At 49.0% G+C, this 24,082-nt stretch overlaps 1 long non-coding RNA gene, 1 other non-coding gene and 1 pseudogene across 2 annotated transcripts; 2 read left to right on the top strand and 1 right to left on the bottom strand.

Annotated features, from left to right (window-relative positions):
* The first annotated feature begins 1,478 nt into the window (after positions 1–1,478).
* On the top strand, positions 1,479–16,547 carry LOC139177042 (uncharacterized). Its single transcript, XR_011561423.1, has 3 exons — positions 1,479–3,648; positions 5,421–5,510; positions 11,596–16,547. It is a non-coding gene; the product is annotated as an uncharacterized lncRNA (long non-coding RNA).
* Positions 2,815–2,886, top strand: TRNAS-GGA (transfer RNA serine (anticodon GGA)). The gene has a single exon. It is a non-coding gene; the product is annotated as a tRNA-Ser (tRNA).
* A 6,279-nt stretch (positions 16,548–22,826) lies between the features above and the next one.
* LOC109572103 (chromobox protein homolog 1 pseudogene) lies at positions 22,827–23,603 on the bottom strand (annotated as a pseudogene).
* Positions 23,604–24,082: the final 479 nt, after the last annotated feature.

The raw sequence follows: 24,082 nt of genomic DNA on the forward strand, positions 1-24,082 counted from the left end.
GAGGGGGTGGGTCCTCTTTCCCACAGTATTCTTTTATTGGGGAAGAAAATCATTCCTGGGATTCCCCAGCGGGCCTGTTTTTGCAGTCATTTCATCACCAGTGGGTCACATGCCCAGTCCGAGGTTTATCGTGAGCAACTGTGACAGAAAAAGGTTGAGAGTGAAGAGAGGCAGACCGTTGGCCACGAAGGGGTCACGTGGTCTAAGAGTTACGAGCCAGGATGCAGACATGCCTGAGTTTGAATCCCACATCAGCTCTTCACCAGCGCTGTGACACTGGGCCAGTTGCTGAACCTCTCTGAGCGTCGGTGGCCTCCTCTGTAAAGGGGCAATAATGAAGCGCTCACGGGGTGCTTGTGTGGATTCAGTGAGGTCATACTTGAGGCGTGCTCAGCCCTTGGTGGGTGCCCGAGGCTGCCGCATGTATCACTACATTGCTTTGCAGCATGGAACTAATACCAGTGGGTACATGCCACAGGGAGACAGGTTTCTACCAAGTACAATGAGGAAGATTCAGATTGCAGGACTTCCAAAAATGAACTGGGCCTTATGAAGAGGGAGTGACGCCTCTTCCCTGGAAGAATATGAACGGAAGCTGGAAGATCCTTGAACTAGATCGACCGCAGAGCCTTTTCCCTGATTTTGGCTTCCAGCAGAGACCTGCCTTCCCTCTTTCCCCTGCCCTGCCCCGAGGGCCCTGGGGACCCACGGAAGGGATGGCAGGAATTGTGAAATCCTGGCTCCTCAAACCATGGCCACTTCATTCTAAAAAGGAAAAGTGAAAACCCTGCAGCTTGGTGGGTGGTCCTGAAACCGTTACATGTTTTATGGGGTTGATTTGTTTGTTTGTCTTACCCATTTTCCTTCCAATTTTTCACACTAAGACCTGTCCTAGACTACCACTGGGACTTTAAAAATCTTTTAGCCCCTTAAAAAAATAAATTTGGTGCTGAAGGCCCAGGTTTCGAAACCTTCATGGTGTTCCTTTGACTCATCCTGGCCAACTAAACCGGTAGCAGCCTTCATCCAAGGACCAGGAGACAGACCATTAAACCAGTTCTTCTGTCAGTGCCTGGCCTGGATCCCACGTGGGCAGAAGGCTGCCCTCTGGGCCCTGCCGCCACCTGAATGGGGATGGGCTGGCCTGTCAGCCAGCAGGCTCCCAGCTCGTGGGCTCTCACCTTCTCATGGCTGTGGTCCAAGGATATTTCCACTCCATCCCACTGGCACCAGTCCAGACCCACTGTCCCCCTGCCCCTGTCTGACCCAGGAAGGCAGCAAAGGAACCCACCTGTGCCAAGTGCCACTACATGCCAGGATTAACTGGGCACCAATCTTGTGCTGTCTCGTTTAATAAGCACCCGTCTCCATCAACAGTTTGCTAATTCAATATACGTGTCGAATATAATTCAAATCCTAATTAGATTTTCTTTGTCAAAATGTCAGCTGGGAATGCATTGAGTTGCATGTAACGGAGACCCAACCCCAGTGGCAGGGAGGTCCCGGGGATGCACGCTTGCGGAGTCCTCCAGGTTCTTTTCCACTTACTGCTCTGCCATCCTCAGAGAGTGGCGTGTGTCCTTGTGGTTATGAGTCTTCACCTCTACCCCGTAGCAGACCTTCCAGGAAGGAAGCGACACCATGAAGGGCAGAAGCCACATGGTGGTTTGATTCTGCCTCTTTTCTTCCAGGTAGTGTATTTTTCAATTCTGGAATTCTGAGCAAGAACCCGAGTCTGCCTCAACCAGAAAAACAACGGAAGCATAGCTTTCCCAGAGGTCTCAGCCTGTGAATTTCCGCTGATACCTTCTTGGTCAGACTTGGGTCCCACAGCCACTCCTTGCTGCAAGGAAGTTTGGAGAGATGCGTCTTTTTTCCACGTTGAGATCCAGCTGTCAAGTGGGTCCTGTGAGGACGAATGGGAGAAGGGACCTTGGGTAGGTCAGGTCCAGCTCACCTGTGAACAGGTGAGAACTACAGGTGTCGCTTCTTAGAACTGCTGTAACAAATGACCATAAATCCAGTAGCTTAAACAGCAGACACTTACTCACAGTTCTGGAGATCAGAAGTCTGAAACTTCCTAGAATTTGAAGATTCTAGGGGAGGATCCTTCCTGCCTCTTCCAGCTCTGGGGGCCCCAGGCATCTCTTGGCTTCTCACCACGTCACTCCAATGTCTGCCCCAGGTCATGTGGCCACCTCAAGCTCCTTAACTAATTACCTTTGCAAAGATCCCAATTCAAAGTAAGGTCACATTCTGAGGTTGCAGGGAGACATGAATTTGGGAGGGATACTATTCAACCCAGTCTTTGGAGAAGGCAATAGCACCCCACTCCAGTACTCTTGCCTGGAAAATCCCATGGATGGAGGAGCCTGGGAGGCTGCAGTCCATGGGGTCGCTAAGAGTCAGACATGACTGAGCGAGTTCACTTTCACTTTTCACTTTCATGCATTGGAGAAGGAAATGGCAACCCACTCCAATGTTCTTGCCTGGAGAATCCCAGGGACGGGGGAGCCTGGTGGGCTGCCGTCTGTGGGGTCGCGCAGAGTCGGACACAACTGAAGTGACAGCAGCAGCAGCAGCCTCAGTTTCCTCATATATGAAATGGGAACAATAATAGCAGCTACTTTGGCTTTTTTAAAAGTTTGTTTTGTAGAAGTGTAGTTGATTTACAGTGTGTTAATTTCTGCTGTATAGCTAAGTGACTCATATATATATATATATATGTCATATTTTGTCAGAATTTTCATATTCTTTCCTATGATGGTTTATCACAGGATGTTGATATAGTTTCCTATGCTATACATACGGGCTTCCCTGGTGGCTCAGAGGTTAAAGCGTCTGCCTGGAATGCAGGAGACCCGGGTTCGATCCCTGGATTGGGAAGATCCCCTGGAGAAGGAAATGGCAACCCACTCCAGTACTCTTGCCTGGAGAATCCCATGGAGGAAGGAACCTGGTAGACTACAGTCCATGGGGTTGCAAAGAGTTGGACACGACTGAGCGACTTCACTTTCACTTTCACTTACGCTATACAGTAGGATCTTGCTGTTTATCCATTCTATATATAATAGTTTACATAGGCTAATCCCAAACTCCATCCCTTGCTCACCCTCTCCACCCTGGCAACCACAAATCTGCTATGTCTGTGAGTTTGTTTCTGTTTCATAGATAAGTTCATTTGTATTGTAATTTAGAGTCTACATGTGACATTTGTCTTTTTCTCTCTGGTTTACTTCACTTAGTATGATAATCTCTAGGTCCATCCAAGTTGCTGCAGATGGCATTACTTTGCTCTTTTTTATGGCTGAGTAATATTCCATTCTGTGTATGTACCGCATCTTCTTTATCCATTCATCTGTTTACATGCAGATTGTTCCGTGTCTTGGCTATTGTGAGTAGAGCTGTAATAGCAGCTGCTTTGTATAGTTGTTATGAGGTTCAAACAAGTTAATATTTTTCTTAAAGCATTTGGAAGCCTGGCACATAATAAGCGCTACATACATGTTAGTTTGTATCATCATTTTAACAAATGTGTTTTGCATTCCTTGTTTCTTCCCCCCTCAGAGTTCTGCCCTAAGCCTTCAGGCAGCAGCCCCTGTTTTTCTCTGGGAAGGGAGGCCGTAGCAGAAGAGCAGGAACAAAGACGTGAGTTTTATTTAGCTTTTGACTTACTAGACAGATTTTTATTTCTTCTTTTTCTTTTGACATTATTTCAGACTTGTAGAAAAGCCACAGAAATACTCCAGAGGATTCTCCTCTGCCCTTCATTCAGCTTTCCCAGATAGGAACACTTACTGCTGTTCCTTGATCTTCTTTCTCTCTCCTCTAAATTATTTAAGAGGGAGTTACAGACATGAAACCCCCTTTATCTCTAAATACCTAAGTATGTGTTTCCTAAGAACACAGATGTTCTCTTCGGACAAAGGAGGCATTTTCTTCCATAACCCTGGTGTAATTATCTGAATCAGGGAAATGAACATGGATGCATTATGTAATCTAATCCGCAGACCTTATTCAGATTTTGCCGATTGTCCAGGAATGTCTGTTACAGCAAAAGATCTCAGATCATGAATCACACTCAGTTTTCTCATCTCGTTAGTATCCTTGAATCTGGACAAGCTCTTCACTTTATGCTCTTCTTTTATGATGCTGACATTTTAAAAAAGATGACTGACCAAGTGTTTTGTGGAATGTTCCTCACATCAAGTTTGTCTTACGTTTCTTCCTTATGAGATTCAGATGACATGTTTTTGGAAGGAATCTCACAGAAGGGATATTGTAAGTGTTAGTGCCTCATACCAGGGGCCATGTGCCTGTTTGCTGTGGGGCTCTTATGTCAATTTGATACCTTGGTTAAGATGATATCTGCCAGGTTTCTCCACTGAAAAGAGCCTATATTTTTTGGTGGTAAATATTTTAATTATCTTGTAGCGAGATGTATTGGAACTGTGTAAATGTCCTACCCCCATAAAACCTTCGGTCCCCAATTTTAATATCTGGTGATGATTCTTCCCTGAAACAAGCATTTTGTGATGGTTATCGGATGTTACTTCTCATTACGTTGTGCCTTCCACATCTGTCAGTTGGCAGTTTCACCTCAGGAAAACGTTTCCCTTCTCCTCCGTTCATTCATTTATTCACGCAGTGTATTTTATAAATGTATATTCCATGTGTATTATGTTATATACAAACATAGACTCATGTTTATTGTTACGGACTCATTCTTATTTCATGTGGTGGATTACATTTTTTTTCTGTATTTTCATGCTCAGGTCACCCCAGATTTGAGCAGCAGGAGCCCCTTCCAGCTGGCCCTATGTCCTTCTGACACAGCCCCATCAATTTTGGCTCAGCCTTCTGGCACATGGTGTTCCTGGCTTGCCTTGTACTTAATTTGCCCTAGTCCTGGAATCAGCCATTTCTCCAAGGAACCCTACTTCCTTTTAGTGGAGATTGTATCTAAATAGACATATTTAGTTGAGAAAATGGGTTGAGGAAAAAAAATATTCAGATCTCAAAAGCCAAATCTCAGGGACCACACAACAGATCTGGGCAGGATCTGGTTCTTCACCCTGCCCAGGCTCTCCACACAACGGGTGAGTGGGAGCCCAGACCCAGCTGTTGACCGTGGTCTAAGCAAGTCCCCGACCCCAGGAGGCGGAGCCCCCTCCTGCTATAGGAGCTTGGAGACGGTTGCTTTCCCAGAATGCCTTGCAGCTAGGTGCAGACCTAGGATGTGTCTGTATGACTTCAGACTGGGAGCCTCTGATGTGAGGGAGCTGGTGTCTAGAGACTTTTCTCGGGGAGCTGTAGGGGCTTCAGGGACAGCAGGTGGGGGTGCCAGATTTAGACAGAATAAGAACATTAAACTATTGCATGCAGCATACCTTTACTAAAATGCTATTGTTTATCTGCAGTTTATAGTGGACTGGGTTGCCTGTGTTTCAGGGCCTAACAGGAGTGTTTGGACTCCAGTCCCATTGGGCCGCATGGCAGTCACCCAGCAGGTAGGTCCCACCCCCACCAGGCCTTTCTGTGGGGTGGTCTCTGGCTGCAGAATGCTCCCGCCTGTCCCTCCAGCTCTCCTTGAGATTCTGGGGAATCCACAACATTCTTGTAATGGTCCCTTTTTTGCTTAAATAAGTTGTGAGTGCTGTGAAGGGCCATCTGTGCCTGCCTCTCATTGTGCTGGAGTCAGGTGGGGAAAAAGAGAGGAAACCCCCAGATCAGTTCTGGAAACTGGAGCGGAGAAGGGCCTTGTTCCCCACTTCCTTCCAGAATTTGCAGAATTCCCCAGCCTGCAGACTGAAGACAGTCACCTACACGTCCATTCATCATCTACCATCTACTCATCTTCCCATCCATTCATCCACCCACCCACCCTCCATCTGTCATCCATCGTCTACAATCTGTCCATCCATCATCTACCATCTGTTTATCCACTGTCTGTCCATCCCTCCATCCACCTGACATTCAGAATTGAACACCTGCTCTGTGCTAGGCACTGTCTGGGTCCTGGAGACACCACCGATGAAGACACAGCAGATACAAATGTGTCTGTTCCCACGTGGAGCTTCCCTTCCTGTAGGGAAGGCAGGCATTAAGACAAGTTACACACGTATGTCAGCTGGTGAGAAGTGCTGTCAAGATAAACCCTGAAGGGGGCGGGGAGCACTGAGGCAGGGGCTGTCGGTGTTCTACCCTGAGTGGTCAGGAAGGCACCTTGCAAAGGGGCGGCGCGTCCCAGGTGGAGGCAGCAGCGAGCCCCAGGGTGCTGGGGAGTCAGAGCGCCTGGTCTGAGGGACCCCACCGAAGCTGGAGGGAGGGAGGGCAGGGGCAGGGGAGGGGAGGCCAGAGTCCAGAGCGGTCAGGACAGCCCTGAGGCTGTGGGAAGGGCTGGGATTCAGCTCAGAGAAACCGGGGCTGCGAGTGGGACCTGAGCCAAGGAGGTTTGGGCTCTGATTCCAGTTTTAAAGGCCATTAAACGCCACCTCAAGGAGAAGCAGGGCCTTCTGAATGAACCAATTTAAACTTGAAACGACAGCAAAAACCAGGATGCTTTTCCCTGAATGACTGATTTTATTCTACCAAGTTCACTAGGCATGGGCAGGACTTGAGATCGAAAGGTCAAGTTACTTATAGGAGTGGGTGGCTGGAAAACTCCTCACACCTCATGGGCATCCCCTGTTTATTCCTCACCACAACCCTACAATACCCCATTTACAGATGAGGAAACAGGCCCAGTGTAGCCCAGCACCTTGTCCAGGGGAGGCCTGAGTGGGGTTGGCAAGGACAGTTTTCCTCCCCCACCAGCCTGGTGGCAGGGCAGCCTGGCTGGGAGTGAGCATGTGGATAGAGAGCCACTGTCCATGGCTCCCAAGGCCGCTGGGATGACCTGCCTACTTGTGGATGAGGCTGGCAGAGCCACGAGACGTCTGCTCCCAGATGGAAATTGAAACCACGCTCTTCCGTCACTACAGCCATTTGTCACTGAACTGGGGTGCATATAAACAGCTTAATTCAAACCATACTGCCACCCTCTCCCCTCCCTCCTTTCCTGAGCCTTCCCCCGGCTAACTTCAGGAAGGTAACAGACACGGCGCAGTGTCAAAATGAAGGGCCCCATTTGCTACTCTTTGTTGAGCTGAGCCTGCTAAGATGCTGTGGGTTGTCTTCACAACAACACCAAGACTTAAGAATTATTACCAGGCCCACTTGTCAGATGAAGAAACTGAGGCCTGACTTAAATCGTTTGGCCAAAGTCATGCTGACAAGAGGCAGAACCAGGTTCTGGCCAGACCTTCCTGTAGAACCCAGATGCCACTCTGTGACCTCCACTGCTGACTTGGGACACACAGCAGCCAGATACACACCAGAACCCTGGACCTAGGCTGGATCCCAGCTCCACTCCACCTGCTGAGTGTAGTTGGCCTTGCAGAACCCTCTCTGAGCTCCAGTGGGAGACCCACCTGCCTTAGAGACTCATCACACACCTCACATGCGCCTGTGCTGGTTTTCATCCCCCAACTGCATGAGCATCAGCCTCTCACCATCTCGAAAGTCTATTTTTCACCCCCACCCCCATCTGTATCATCAGACGAGTATAACTGACGAATGAGGAGCTCCCGGGGTGGAGTCCTGTTGGGGCCTCTTGCAGCTATGTGACTTTGAGCAAGTTCCTTAACCTCTCTGTGCTTCCATTTCCTTAACTGTACAAGAGACATAAGTTCTTGTCTCAGAGCGATCATGAGGAGTCAGTGAGATAGTGTGTGTAACATGTTTGAAACAATTTTTAATAAAGGACTGGACTATTTAATAAAGGCTGATGGATAATAGCCAAGAAAGCCCTGTAAGTGTGTCGATAACATCACAATAACAAGTGAAAGGTTATAAAAATAACTGAGCAACAAGAAGTGATCATACCAGGAACAGGTGGATAAATGAGTGAGTGAGTGAATGAATGAATGCGAAACTGACCAGACTAGTTCAGAAGTCCATGCAAGCCTGGCCCCTTTTTCCAGTTTCAGGAGCCCTGGGCTGCAGGTGAAGACATGTGGTTGTAAACTGAGCCCACACAGATGGAAGGGGGAGAATTTGAGTTCCCTTTGGGGGAGACCTGCAAGCCGGAGCCGCAGGCTGCTTCCTCAGCTCAGAGAAGAGGATTTGTTTCTGTAAGGCCTCCTTCCCCATGTTCACCCCGCCTACCTCCTTCAGTGATTCTGAATAAAATAGGGGAAAAGTGAAGGGGGATAGGTCTCTGGAGAGTCCTGGACCCAGGAAATAAAGGCTTCTTAGCAGTGTCGCTGAGATGACCTTGAGAGTGAGCGGTGGGTTAGATAGGAGTAATGAGGTATACTAGAGCACGCAGAGTGCGTTCATACTGTGAGACCCCAGCAGTACAGGCCAGCCTTGGTCTATTGCTCTTCACTTGATCACGCCTTGTGAATATCCATTTTTCACAGATTGCTGATTTGCGGTGACCCTGGGTCTGTGTGCTGTCCTTAGTCGCTCAGTCGTGTCTGACTCTCTGCGACCTCATGGATTGTAGCCTGCCAGGCTCCTCTGTCCGTGGGAGTCTCCAGGCAAGAATACTGGAGTGGGTTGCCATGCCATTCTCCAGGGGATCTTCCCAACCCAACAGTCGAACCCAGGTCTCCCACACTGCAGGCGGATTCTTTACCATCTGAGCCACCAGGGAAGCCCAAGAATACTGGCGTGTGTAGCCTGCCCTTCTCCAGGGAATCTTCTCGACTCAGGAGTTGACCCCGGGTCTCCTGCTTTGCAGGCAGATTGTCCACCAGCCGAGCTACCAGGGAAGCCCACCCTGCGTCTGTCACGTGCCATTTTTCCAACTGCATTTGCTCACTTCCTGTTTCTGTGTCATATTTTGATAATTCTCTCAGTATTTCCAACTTTTTCATTATTGCTATATTTTTATGGTGATCAGTGGTCTTAGATGTGACTATCGCAGTTGTTTTGGGCACCATGAACCACGCCCATACTAGAAGGCAGATTTGATTCATGAATGTCGTGTGTATTCTGACTGCTCCGTGACCAGGTGTTCTCCTGTCTCTCCTTCTCCTTGGGCCTCCCTGTTCCTGAGATACAATATTGAAATTAGGCCAGTTAATAACCAAGTGATCTCTCGGTGTTCAAGTGGAAGGAAGAGTCAAACGTCTTTCACTTTAAATCAAAAGCTGGAAACAAGCTTAGTGAAAGCCAAGGCAGGCCAAAAGCTAGTCTTCTCACACCAAACCATTAGCCAAGTTGTGAATGCAAAGGGAAAGTTCCTGAAGGAAATTAAATGGTTGCTCCAGTGAACACATGGACGATAGGAAAGTGAAACAGCCTTACTGCTGATACGGAGGAAGTTTGAGCAGTCTGGATAGAAGATCAGACCAGTCACGTTCCCTGAAGCCAAAGCCTAATGCAGAGCAAGACCCCTACTCTCTCCAGTTCTGCGAAGGCTGAGAGGTGAGGAAGCTGCAGAAGTGGTTCGTGAGGTTGAAGGAAAGACGCCATCTCTGTAACATAACAGTGCCTGGTGACACAGTGCACCATGCAGAAGCGCTAGCTCAGTTCATGCGTGACGGCCCTGCGGTGAATAGCAGACGTTCAGTGCAGGCGATGAGACAGCCATTAAGAACATTCGTGATTCTTGGGAAGAGGTTCAAGTATCAAAATACACAGCCCTCATGGACAACTTTGAGGGGTTCAAAATACAGTGGCGGAATTAGCTGCAGATGTGGTGGGAACAGCAAGAGAACTAGCAGTGGGGCCTGAAGATGTGGCTGAATTGCCGCAATTTCATGATCAAACTTGAAGAGGAGATTCTCCTTATGGATCGACATGGAAGTGGTTTCGTGAGATGGAATCCATTCCTGTGAAGATGTTGTTAAGACTGCTGAAATGACAACAAAGGATTTAGACTACGACCTCAACTTCGTTGATAAAACAGGTTTGAGAGGACCGACTCCAATTTTGAAAGAAGTTCTGTTGTGGGCCAGATGCTGTCCAGCAGCACTGCAAGCTTCAGAGAAGCTGTTCACCAAAGTCAGTCACTGCAGCCAGCCTCACTGGTGTCTCATATTAAGAAACTGCTGCAGCCACCACCCTGTCGGTCAGCAGATCAGTGCTGAGGCAAGACCCTCCACCAGCAAACAGAGGAGGACTCTCTGAAGGCCCAGGTGATGATTAGAATGTTAAAACAATGAAATATGTTTACATTAAGGCACATACATTGTGTTTTCAGACATAATGTTATTGCATGCTCAACAGACTACAGCATAGTGGAAATATAACTTCCATAAGCAGCAGGAAACCAAAATATTTGTATGATTTGTTGCAATATTTGCTTTATTGCAGTGGCCTGGAGTCAAGCCAGCAACATCTTGGAGGTTCCCCTGTATTATATTCCGTTAAAATGTTAAATTTCCTGATTTTGATCATTTTATTGTATTTGGGTGATAGAAAGTCATGTTCTTGGGAAATACACACCAGAGTGTTTAGGGAGAAAGGAGGCCGATGTCTGCAACTTACATATGTATGGTATTTACATGAAAACACATAGAGAGAGAAAGAATAGGGCGAAATGTCAGTGATGGTGAATTTGGGTGAAGGGTACACAGGAATCCCTTATATTCTTGCAACCTGTCTGTTGAATTTATACCAAAATAAAAAGTTACAAAAAATAATAACTAAAAAATGAGTAAGCAGCCCCAAACCTGTGATGTCACGCTGTATCCCAGCACTGCTCTTTCAGGTTCTCGATTTCCTCCAACCCTGAAACACGCTCATGCCGGCTTGGTCCCCCACCCCCCCCAGGGCACTGGAGACTGTCCTGCTCAAGTGGGTGGCCCATTCCTCGGATGGTTTGGATGTCCTTATCCTCCTCCTCCTAGCTCGAGAGATGCCAGAAGCATCCACTCACTACACGCTGGGCTCTAGCGCTGACCCTGGTGGTCCCAGGGTCAGTGAGAGAGACCCTGCCCCCACCCTCAGGGAAGCAACAGACACAGGACAGGAATTACAAGGGGAGGAGGGTGGGAGGAGAGGGGCTCAGGGACCCAGTAGTCTGGAGCAGGGTGGGAGCAGGAAGGCTTCTAGGTGGAGATAGTTTACACCAAGATCCAAAGGAAGAGGAAAAAGCTAGGAGAGGAGAAGGGGCAAAATGCTTCCCAGCAAGTCTGTGAGTTAGGTGTCCTGAGCCCATTTTACAGGTGGGAAAACTGAGGCTCCAGGTGTGTAATTAACTTGCCCCAAAACAGGTGCCATGGCTGGGACATGCTGGCCCTGGGATCCTCACTGCCCCACCTTCCTGTAAGTGAGAAGGGTGACATCTATGGGAACCGGAGACAGCTCTAGGAGGGGGGACATCTGGGGTAGGGGCTGCCTCTTCCATTCCCAGGAGGCCAGGATGCAGATAACCAGCAGGATTTTCAGGCACCACTGTCTCCAGTCTCCACTTATTGCGGAGCTATTTCCCCAGAATTCCATAATCTTAAGAGCCAGGTTTCTCCCCTGATAATGAAATTGGAGAGATCACTCCAAGGGGAAAATCGGGCCACTCAACCTGCCCTCTCAACTTCTCAGCCTTCTACCTGCCAGAGCTGCCGGGATGTCCGGGGAGCGGGAGAGCACCGCAGACCAGATGCCCAGGTAAGGAACCAGATGCATAGCCCTGCTGCTTAGAAGCCTGACGTCTCGAGTCTGGGCCTCCGTCTTGTCCCTAAAACACCGGCACCAGTGGTGCCGCAGCCTTGGCTCAAGGTTGGACGGCTTTATAAGGACAGCGGTGGTGTTGATCAGAATGACGGTCGTTTTGAGACTGAAACACCTCATTTTCTCCCTCTGTGGCCCAGATACCGAGGAATGAGGTCCAGTCTCCTTCTCTGGCCGGCTCCACTCCTTCCAGACTGTGTGGTGGTTTTTCCCCTCGTTGCTTTGCCAAAAGTGAGTCACAGACTTAACCACCTGCCCTTCGGAAGAAAATCATTATTTTAACCAAGAAGACAGGGATGGCAAACCTTAGGAAACAGTAGGAAACTCCTAAGGTGTCAGCAGGGATGGGTCTCAGACTCCACATTCAGCCCACGGTGGCCTCTTGGTGTGTCTGCTGCAGGGGCTTCAGGGACCTAACCCCAAAGTACAGTTGGGGAGAGGGATTTAAGAGGCTGGCACCTGGAAAGATTCCAGCGGCCTCTGTGTTTAGGCTGGACCTGTGGCCTCAGCTCACCTGGGCAAGCTGCCTTTCAAAACGGCCCCAGGAGGCTCCGCCACTGATAATGGTCCTCAGTGATTAGCATGGTCAAAGGACCACTGCATCCCCCGACTCCAGGAGAGGGGACATCCCTCCTTCCATGCCCAGGAGGCAAGGATGCAGATAACTAACAGGATTTTCAGGGACTGGAGACCAGTCCCTGAGACAAACTGAGTTATTTTTGCTGGGCTATTTCCCTAGAAATTCTGTAGACTGAGAACCAGATCTCTCCCCTGAATAATGACATTGGAGTGTCATGGCATCCTCAGCATTTAAGATGGCCATGCCAAAATTTTGTGGCCATACAGAGATGTGCTGCACTGGGTGATCACATACCCTGAAACACGACGTGACTGATAAGGCTGCTCTAGTACTGTGTTTATGGATTGCTTTCACTCATCTAACGCAGATGTATTCTCAGAGTGCTTGCTCTTGGCTGAGCACTGACGATAGGGAGCTTCCCAGGGCGCCATGATTCAGGGAGGCCGGATGGTGGGCCCATTGACACCCGTGAGAATGGCAGTCGGTGGCGGGGTTACGTGGTCCTATGAAGTGGGAGTGCTTGTGTGTGCAGTCAGGGAGGCTTCCTGGAGAAGGAGTCCGGTGTTTATCCTAAGAGCAATTGGCTACAGCAGTTGAGGTTTTAATCAGGGGGTGATGGTGATCAGATTTGCATTTTGAAAGTGTGTTCTGCCGACATTGTGGAGAACGGCTTGTTGGAGTTGAGGGTGGGAGCCAGGGAGGAGGCTGTCGCCCACCCCTGGTGAGAGGCCTCAGCCAAATATTTCTGAAGTGCTTCCCACTCTCTGGGCTGAGGGGATGGAGAAAGGTGGATGGGTTGAGAGATACTGAACGGACCATCCTGACAGGACTCGGGTTCACAGGTTTGGGCAGAAGGAGAAGTCAGAGTCACAGTTGCCTCCAGGTGTCCGGCTCAGAGAATTGGGCCAGGCGGTGTCTGCTTGTCCAGGTAACTCATGTGAGAGGGGGAAATAAAACTCTTTGTCATCATAAACTTAAAAAGTACAAAACATAGCTTACAGTACAATATTGTCCTTGTTTTAAAATGTACGGAAAAAAAGACTGAAAGGAAATTCACTGAAGATTAACAGAGGTTCTCTCTGCACACAGGATTCTCGACTTTCTGCTTTTCTCTGTTTCCCAAATAATTGTTAATGAAAATGTACTAATACAATAATTAGGGAAAACCACACATGAAAAGGGATGTGTATTTCATCAGTTCTAGGACAGTCCAGCCTCTGATGGAGGTAGTGTTTCATTTTTTCCCAAAGAATAAGTCTAGCTGGTCAGAGCAGAAAAGTTCCCGTAGCTGGCACTCCATAGCTTAACCTCTCCGTTTCCATCAGGATCTGCCAGCCAGGCTCAGCCCCCATTTCCTCTGAAAGCAGTTCTTGCTCCATTTGTTGAATCCAGGTGTGTAGCACTCTGAATGTTATAAGCTCGTTGCCATTTTCTTCTGTAAGTTCAATGTCATGTTTTCTCCTGTTCTCCCAAAGAAAACTTGCAAAGCAAACTAGCTGCACGTGCTCGACATCTTCCCACAGTTGAGTATTACTCAGCCATTAAAAAGAATACATTTGAATCAGTTCTAATAAGGTGGATGAAACTGGAGCCTATCATACAGAGTGAAGTAAGCCAGAAAGAAAAACACCAATACAGTATGCTGCTGCTGCTGCTAAGTTGCTTCAGTCATGTCCAACTCTGTGCGACCCCATAGACGGCAGCCCACCAGGCTCCCCCGTCCCTGGGATTCTCCAGGCAAGAACACTGGACTGGGTTGCCATTTCCTTCTCCAATGCATGAAAGTAAAAAGCTAAAGTAAAGTCGCTCAGTCATGTCTGACTCTTAGCGACCCCATGGACTGCAGCCTACCAGGCTCCTCCATCCATGGATTTTCCAGGCAAGAGTACTGTACTAACACATATATATGGAATTTAGAAAGATGGTAACAATAACCCTGTATGCGAGACAGCAAAAGAGACACAGAAGTCTAGAACAGTCTTTTGGACTCTGTGGGAGAAGGCTAGGGTGGGATGATTTGGGAGAATGGCATTGAAACATGTATAATATCATATGTGAAACAAAACGCCAGTCCAGGCTCGATGCAGGATACAGGATGCTTGGGGCTGGTGCACTGGGATGACCCAGAGGGATGGTACGGGGAGGGACGTGGGAGGGGGGTTCAGGATGGGGAGCACGTGTACACCCGTGGCGGATTCATGTTGATGTATGGCAAAACCAATAGAATATTGTAAAGTAATTAGCCTCCAATTAAATAAATAAATTTATATTTAAAAAAAAAAATGAAGTGTTCCCTTCCCTGGCTTCAAAAGGCTGGACAGCTGCTCTGTTTTGTTTCACGTCTGGCCCCAGGAAGATAGGATTTGGGTCAGGAAGAGCCCCTTGGAAGCAGCCTTCCCAGTAAATCCAGTCTGTTTGCTCAGGAACGACAAAAGGTTGAAACGCTTTAAAACATGAGCCTGCAGGATTGAGTCTGGCGCAGGGGGACCCCTGACTGTCTGGGGAAGATCGTGACTCCATTCCTGGAGATTAACCCCCAGATGCAGATGTGGGGGAGGGGGCTGCACTCCAGGTCCCTGCAGCCTCCAGCCGTTGATTTCCAAAGGGCTTCCCTCCCCGCCGGGCACAGCCTGGCACTGCAGCACTGGAGACCTGGGAGGACCCTGACCCCTTTGGTTCTGCAGAGTGTCGGGTTTTTAGTCAGGTTCCTGTTCCAAAAGTCCAAATCTCAGCCTGCGCGAGAGGTGGTTGTCCCTCCTTGAAGAAGTTTGGAGGACAGAGTGCTTCTGCCTTGACAAAATAGTAGCAGAGCAATAACAGTCATAGTAGCTGGAATACTAACAGTGATAGTACTAACCGTAGTCAAAATAGAAATTGTAGTAGCAATGTAGTAGTAATAGTTATGGTATTACCATTAATACTAGCAATGATAAAAAGACTAGTAATGATAGTAACACAATGGTTATCATAACAGTGACAATAATAGTAATAGTAATAGTAACAATGCGTGCTAAGTTGCTTCAGTATCTCTGACTCTTTGCAACCCCATGGACTGTAGCCCACCAGGCTCCTCTGTCCAAGAGATTCTCCAGGCAAGAATACTGGAGTGGGTTACCATTTACTCCTCCAGGGGATCTTCCTGACCAAGGGATTAATAGCAGTGATAATGGTTCAGTTCAGTTCAGTCGCTCAGTCGTGTCTGACTCTTTGTGACCCCATGAATCGCAGCACACCAGGCCTCCCTGTCCATCACCAACTCCTGGAGTTCACTCAGACTCACGTCCATGGAGTCAGTGATGCCATCCAGCCATCTCATCCTCTGTCGTCCCCTTCTCCTCTTGCCCCCAATCCTTCCCAGCATCAGAGTCTTTTGTAGTTACGGTAATAATAGTGATGGTAGGAGGTAATGATAGCAGTAGTAATAGTAGTGATCATAATCATGGTGGGAATGAAGGAGGAAACAGAACAGGCTCCATCTTGAAAGCAGGACTGCACCTTGGGCCGGACTGTGGACTTTGAGCCCTATGCCCAGTGTCTATGGAAATGACATACCAACTGGAAAACCAGGCCCCCTGGACGGAAGAGCCTACACTGCCTGCTCACAGGTCAGTGTTGCCTCTTGGAACAGACAGAAACCTCCAGGGACTCAGGTAAAAGGCACGCTGCCCTTTGAATACCTGGAAGTAGACTTCACTGAAATGAAACCTCACCGACACTACCATTACCTGCTGGTCATAATATGTACTTTCTCGGGATGGGTAGCAGCTTTTCCTACCCGGACTGAAAGAGCATCAGCAGTAGCCTGGTGCCTGCTTAGGGAGATAGTTCCCAGATTTGGATTTCCTACCAGCACTGGATCAGCTTTCATAACTGATTTAGTATAACAAGTAAGCAGCACTTTAAACATCAAGTGGAAATTACATACAACATATAGGCCCCCGAGTCCTGGGATGGTGGAAGGAACCAACCGGACACTTAAAGCGACACACTCCAAGTGGATCATAAGAGACTGACTCTTCCTGGGTGGACTTGTTTCCAACAGCTCTGCTCAGACTCAGGATGACGCCACAGTCCCAAGGCTCTTCTCCATACAAAATTGTGTATGGGAGGCCCCCTCCCATAATAAAACAGGTGCCAACAAATTTGCCTCAGGTAAGGGGAGATGAGATTTCACAGCAGATGGAACAACTGGGTAAGGAACACCTTACCAGGTGATAAATCAGGTAACTAAGTTTGTACAAGAAAGGGCGCCATCCCCCCTTGGGGAACAGATTCACAAATTTGTGCCCAGGGATCAGGTGTGGTCAAAGCCTGGAAACACAACTCCTTGGCCCCACATTGGAAGGGTCCATATACTGTTGTTCTGACCAGCCCTACTGCAGTTAAAGTTGCAGGTGTGGATCCGCCACATGACGGTGAGGAGAGCATACCACGCAGACCCGGAGGACGCCGAGTGGACTACACAACAGGCCCCCACTGAGCCCCGTGAAACTAAGATCATCTTAAAGAAGAAACAGAGGGGAAGCTCTGCAATCAACTGCTGCTACAAGGACTTGCTGGTATCATCTTGAGACTAACCAGAGTTTCAGTACAAACAGGGACCTGTGCTATGATTAAAGTTGAATGTTGTGTCTGTATTCCTGATTTATCTGGCTATATATCAGCCACCCTAGCTGTCACGAAAGGTCAGGTAAAATTTATGTCTGATGATAATCTTCCTTGTTGGACTTCAGTCCTATCTTGGGTGAAGGGTGATTGGTGGAAAACTATATTTACCATTGTTATAGCTGCCTTGATAGTTCTGCTTTGTGGACCCTTTATTTTACAATGCATTATGAACTTTGTAACCCAAAGGTTGATGACGTTCTCCCAAATTAGAGGTCGGAGAGTCAGGGTGCAATATATCCCTATGAATGGTGCTCATACTATGAGTTAAGAGCATCAAGAGTGGGGAATGAAGGAGGAAACAGAACAGGCTCCATCTTGAAAGCAGGACTCCACCTTGGGCCGGACGGTGGACTTTGAGCTCTATGCCCAGTATCTATGGAAACGACATACCAACTGGAAAACCAGGCCCCCTGCACGGAAGAGCCCCAGGACTCGTACCTAGACTGTCTCTTGCCTAAAAGAATACCCTAATTGTCTGTGTAACCGAAGAGAATCATAAATTCTATTATGCTTATTGGGGTATGACCACAGGCCTACTGATAATTGTCCCCTGTTAACTACCTAGGCTTTGATTGTATCTTTCTTTTCCTTTGTTCAGACTAGTTTCAGGGAATGTGGGGAGGTGGGTTTGGCACATACACTTAGGGTATATAAGGTTTTCAGAAAAACTGGTCAGGGTCCTTGGCTAAGAGGAGACTCTGCCTTGGGCCGCCGGTGTAATAACTGCACCCCACCCTCTGCATCGTCCTTCTGAGTGAGTTTGTTTCCTGGAACGCGTGGCTTCGAAGTAATACCAGTGGCAACAATGATAGTGGGACAGTACCGCTGTCACTGCCGCTTCCTAGGCACTGTGTACCCGGTGCCGCTGGGAACGCGAGACAGAAGCAAACACAGTCGCCTCCCTGACGCCTGCGGGAAAGGTCCTGTCCTCACCGTCCCCTGTGTTCTTACGAAGACATTGAGGCGGGGGCCGTTCACTTGGTTGCCCCAAGTCTCTCAGCTGTCAAGAGGCAGGGCCAGGATTTGAATCCAAATTTGGATCCGTGTCACTTCGCAGGCTCTGTGTGGGTCCCAGCCTGGCTGCCCCAGAGGATCACTGGATCCTGTGATCCAGTGTGCCTGGCCCCTCCAGGGACTCTGCTCAGCCAGTCTGTGGAGAGCTTGGCCTTGGTTTTGTGTGGTGAGCTCTGAGGGCGATCTGGCACTCAGCCGGGGTGACCATCACCACACTGCACAGTAGTTCCACTCTGGGGGCAGCAGGACCCCTGATGATTACACAGCTTGTCACCCACCCTCTGAGTTTCTGATTTAAGAGATCTGGGGGGCCCCAGGAAACTGCATTTCTACTAATCTCTCAGGGGGTGTTGAGCTGCTGGTCAGAGACCACCCCCCCAAGAAACCGCCCCTCCCCAGAGCAGAAACTGTCCATGTGTGCACGCGTTCACTCAGCAAACTCTCGTGAGCGCCTACTGTGTGCAGCCCTCTGCCAAGCTGACAGGGCAAAAGGGGAGGTTACACACACCCCTCTGTCCTTCCTTCCCTGACAGCATGGAGCCCGTGGGGGCTGTGGGGGGCCTGAGGGATGAGAGAGGGTCCTCGTGGCAGGCACTGGACTGAAGGGGCTTCCCGGACCCTCAGCCCACTGTATGGGGAGCTCCTTTGTCCTCAGCCCCTAAGCTAACTTCCAAACTTTCCCTTTAAGCCCGTCACATAAGTGTTCCCTGAGCCCTCAAACCTTCCAGATGGGCCTGTGGCCATCCCACCAGCTGCTCCTGGGATGTCAGCCCCGACCTCTTTCCTGGGCCCTGGAATTCCTGGAGCAGCCTGACACGGAGCAGCTGCCGAAACATCAGGAGGCCACGTCAAACAGCCTTTGTGCTCCTGGCTCCTCCTGCAGGCAGCTGCAGTGGGGGAGGGGCTGGGTCCTCGTGACCCCAAACCTCTGGGCCCACAACACACACCAGCCTCGAGGCAGGGACGCCGGCCACCTCCCATCCACAGAACAGCCTGTCCTTGTCCCTCCTGCTCTCCTTGGATGCATTCCCGGGCCCTCGGTGAGGAATCTCCTCCCACTGCCCTCAGGCCACCCTCATGACCGCATCCAGGGGCCACTGGGGGTCCCAGGCCTCCAGGTCCTTCCGAATTACCTGGAAGCTGTCATAAAATAGCCAGCTGGGGGCCACGCCTGAGAGCCTGATCCTGGAGGTCTGGGAGGGATCTTCATGTTTGATGAGGTATCCAGACCATACAGGGGTTCCTTGGACCACACTTTGAAAAGCACTGGTGGAGATAGTAAACTCTCATTACATGATACGTTTTGTATATATATATATATACATACACACACACACACACACACACACACACACACACACGAGAGGCTATTTTGTATCTATGTACGTATAGAGATAAAAGGGCTTCCCAGGTGGCTCTATTGGTAAAGAATACAGGAGACGGAAGAGTTGTGGGTTAGACCCCTGGGTCGAGGGGATCCCCTGAGGAGGGCATGGCAACCCACTCCAGTATTCTTACCTGGAGAATCCTGTGGACAGAGGAGCCTGGCGGGGTACAATCCATAGGGTCACAAAGGGATGGACAAGCCTGGAGCAATTTAGCATCCACACACATATGGATACATTGATACCATGTCATATTAGTTTCCTAGGGCTGCCATAGCAAATTACCCAAACTGGGTGACTTAAATCAGCAGACATATATTCTCCCACAGTCTGGAGGCCAAAAGTCCAAAATCAAGGTGTGGGCAGGGTCAGCTGTCTTGGGAGGATCCAGGGGAGGGTCCTTCCAGCTCCCGGTGGCCCCAGACATTCTTTGACTTGTGGCCACATCCTTCAAAATTGGCCTTCAAGCAGAAGGACAGGGAAGATGCCCGAGTTCAAGTCCACCCCCCAGGACGGAGCCGCAGGCTGGATCCCTGGCCCTGTCTCCAAGCAGTCAGGCTTTGCCCCACAGCCAGCAAAGTGGCTGATCAAACGGCGCGTTTTTCTGAGACCGCACACTTCCATCTGGCATCTGTCAGTCAACACTTACAGTCCTCACCCCTCGAGGTTCCCCACCCTCCCTGGCCTCTCCTGCCAGCTCCTGTCCTTCTCCGTTTATGCCCAGCCCTGGGCCTCTTCCCTCCTCTTAGACCCACCTTCTAAGAGTTTTAAGTGTCATCGATGTGCGGGTCACCTCACACCCCCTTTAGCTCTTGCCTCGCTGAGTTCTGGGTCCATAGAATTCCAGGGCCAACCACTCAAATGTCTTCCAGTTTCCTCACTGGCCAGTAATGAAGGTAGGAAAGCTCGTAGCCTATCTGAGCCCCCGCTGGTGTCTGTGGCCTTGGCTGGTGTCTATCTCTCAAGGCAGATGCAAAGTGCACACCCGCCCCTCCAGCTTGGAGCTCCCAGAGCTGGGAGCAGGGCCACGGCCAGCTTCTCCTACCTTCCAGGGTCAGAGGAGACAGCTGCCCTCTGTTCTCGGAAGGACCCTACCTGCCCTTCTCGGGTACATAAAACTTAAAGCCAGCGGCAAAGCATTCCTATCCTCCAGTATGAGCTTTGGAGTTCAGGTGGCACTGTCTGCTGGAACGAAGTGCAAGGACTTGAACTTACTCTTACTAAAGTGTAAATGACTGACAACAGATCAGTTCCCAAGGAAAACCAAGTATGAGGACCCTGGTTCTGGGTCAGGGAGCAGGCACCCCTGCCTACAGTCAGCAATCGAGGGGCACCTCCCAAAGGAGGTGGTGCAGAATTGCCCGCCACTGGGGGGCAGCAGAGCACCAGGGATCAGTTTACAAATAGAAAGGCAGGGGTCCGAGTAGGTACCTTGATAAGTTGTGAAACTACTGCCCACCCGTCTAGACAGCCCTTCTTCCTTCCAACTGAAGGAACAACGCCCAAGGATACAAAGGTCCCAAGTGCAGCAGGGGCCTCATCCCTCACGGGCAGGCTTGCCCAAGTAGAGACAGAAGCGCTTCACACCTTGTGCAGGCCTTGTGGCCCAGCCCTGATACACCTGGCTTCTTAGTGACCTGGAGCGTCAGCCTCGCCTGGGAGCTTGCCGACTCTCAGCCCCACCCCAGACCCATAGGCTCAGACTCTCAGAGGGTTAGGCCCAGCGGGTTTTTTTCAGTTTATTTTATTGAAATATGCTTGATTTACAATGTTGTGTTAATTTCTGCTGCACAGTAGAGTGACTCAGTTACACATACATATTCTTTTTCATTTTCTTTTCCATTCTGGTTTATCACAGGATGTTGAATATAGTTTCTTTTTTTTTTTAATAAATGTATATAGTTTTATTAAGACAAAAAACTGACAGTGTTGATATGAAGTTTACATTTAAATGAAAGTTTTCACAAAAACCTAATACACGCCTAAAAATTACAATAGAGTTCTAGATGCAGATCAAGACGATGTCAACAACTGATGGATCTCATGACTCAAGACAGCGTTTTGGATTTTAGTTAATTCTTAGGATTAAAAATTTGTTTTAAAGTGAACCACTGCCCCAGTATGAAAATTTATCTTCTCCTGAGACCAGGGCTTTTGAAATCATTCAGCTCTTGAACTTGTGCTGTCAGTGCCTGAACCCTGCCACCGATGGTTTCAGAGTTCAAAAAGCAGAGGCTCCAAGAGTTTTCCACCCTATGAGCACCAGCCCTTGTCTTTCCCTACTGACTCACTTCCTATACCACTCTCTGCCCTTCCCTAAATACTTCCCCAGTGGCTTGGATGGAGAAGCTGATATTTGTAACTTCACAATAGGAAAAGAAAGGGTCTTCTTGTCAGTTTCATGAATAGCACCTCTAAGACAGAGTGATCTGCCTGTGTACACACTCCAATAAGACTTTTCCTCCTCAACCAGTTTCCATCCCCCAAATGGCACCTTTGGTAGCTTCTTATTCCTTTGTTGGGAACAGCATTATGCTCAGGCAGGGAATACCTTGGCTTCTAAGTTTCAGGCATTCACAGCTTTTAAACAGCCTCTCACAGTCCTCATTTAGGTTGCCAGTGACATTTTTGAAAGGATACAATATTCTGGACACAGAACCCAATCATCAGTTGTTCTTTCCTTTGTTTCACCGTTTCCCCAAATTTTAACAAAAATGATCCTAACCCATCTCCCTTCTTTCCCACCCCACCCCACCCACCCCAAATAATACACCAGTAATAGCCCAAAACTACACACATGCTTGGAGAAGGCATTGGCACCCCACTCCAGTACTCTTGCCTGGAAAACCCCATGGACGGAGGAGCCTGGTAGGCTGCAATCCATGGGATTGCTAAGAGTCTGATACGACTGAGCGACTTCACTTTCACTTTTCACTTTCATGCTTTGGAGAAGGAAATGGCAACCCACTCCAATGTTCTTGCCTAGAGAATCCCAGGGACGACGCAGCCTGGTGGGCTGCCATCTATGGGGTCACAGAGAGTCGCACACGACTGAAGTGACTTAGCTTAGCTTACACACGTGCTATGCTGTAAAAATGCAGAGTTAACACCATTGGGAAGAAGGCTGTGTGAGTTGTGGAGATGCTCTTTGAAGATCTACAGTATCTCTTGCTCTCCCACATCCTGTTCTACTTTTTGTCCTTCATAGAAGGCCCTTTGCTTTTTTTTTTAAAGCAAAGTTCAGAATGGGTTGCCTTGAAACACTGACCCTCCTTCCCCTCCACCGGATGGGTGTGCAGCTTTGAAGCCCTTGGGCTGCTGTAGGGCACAGAAACTATCCTGGCTCTTCAAAGGACATCTTCTCGAGCCACCTTTATGGTGTCAAGACAAGGAGAACTCCTTCTTTCCCCACTTGAAACCCAGTAAGATGTGACAGGGGCTGGTATTCAAGAAAGTTAATTCTTACCGTCTTTTTAATCATCATCCTCTGAGGGGTAAGAATGCCACGTCGGCCCTTCCTCATAGAAGGATATGACAGCCTGCGGGCACTTGACCTTGCTTCCTTGACAGGGACCAGATCAGCCTCATCAGAGTTCTTCCGTTTCATTAGGAACATGAGTTCTCCACTGGAGTCCATAGCTCCAATAATCCGCTTTGGTTCCAAACCCCGGGCAAAGCCTCGTGGCTTCTCTGACTGTTCTTTCTTTTTCTTTGGTTTGCTCTCCTCCCCCTTATCTTCCGAATCAGAATCAGCTTTGCGCTTGCCTCCCTCTGATTTATCTGTCTCGTGTGCTGTTTTCTGTGACTGCAGAAACTCAGCAATGAGGTCAGGGCAATCCAGGTTCTCTTCTGGATCCCGTGTGTTATCCTCATCTGAGAACCCCTTCCACTTCAGGAGATACTCCACTTTGCCCTTTACCACTCGACGGTCTAGAACTTTTTCCACCACATATTCTTCCTCTTCTTCTAGCACCTCTTCCACTTTCTTCTTGATTTGTTTTTTCCCCATAGTGCTCGCCAGCTTTCTGGTATAAAGGATGATGCTGCTCGGGTCTTGCAGTCGTTAACCCTCCCTACGCTGGTTCAAGTGCCCAGGCTGTCCTGTCTGTCCTCTTCCCAATTTACTATGTTTCCTCTCCAGCCCAATCCCCCAGCTGTGCACCCAGCCCACGTAGCATGGTCTTGGTCTACTCAGGCCGAAGGGCGATGCGCAAATGCTGAATATACTTTCTTGTGCTATAGTAGGACCTTGTTGTTTGTCCAGACTATATACAATAGTTTGCATCTGCTAACCCCAGACTCCCAATTCATCCCTCCCTCATCCCCCTTGTCTCTCCTCTATGTTTCTGTTTCATAGATAAGTTCATTTGTATCGTATTTTAGAGTCCACATATAAGTGATATCGTATGGTGTTTCTCTGGCTGACTTCCATTACTCAGTATGATAATCTCTAGGTCCATCCATGGGCTGCAAATGGCATTATTTCCTTCTTTTTTATGGCCAAGTAGTATTCCATTGTGTGTATATGTACTGTATCTTCTTTATCCGTTCATGTGTTGGTGGACGCTTAGGTTGTTTAGTCACTTGGGGTTTTATGGCCCCCGGGATTCTGCTCAGCTCAGGGCCAAGAACGACTGCTTTCAGTTCGGCAGGCAAGCTGGGAAAGTTGGCTCACGTGCCGTCATGTGTCGGGGCTGCTGTAAGGAAAAAG

The sequence above is a fragment of the Bos indicus genome, chromosome 18 (genome assembly GCF_029378745.1).
Source record: "Bos indicus isolate NIAB-ARS_2022 breed Sahiwal x Tharparkar chromosome 18, NIAB-ARS_B.indTharparkar_mat_pri_1.0, whole genome shotgun sequence".
Taxonomy (NCBI): Eukaryota; Metazoa; Chordata; class Mammalia; order Artiodactyla; family Bovidae; genus Bos; species Bos indicus.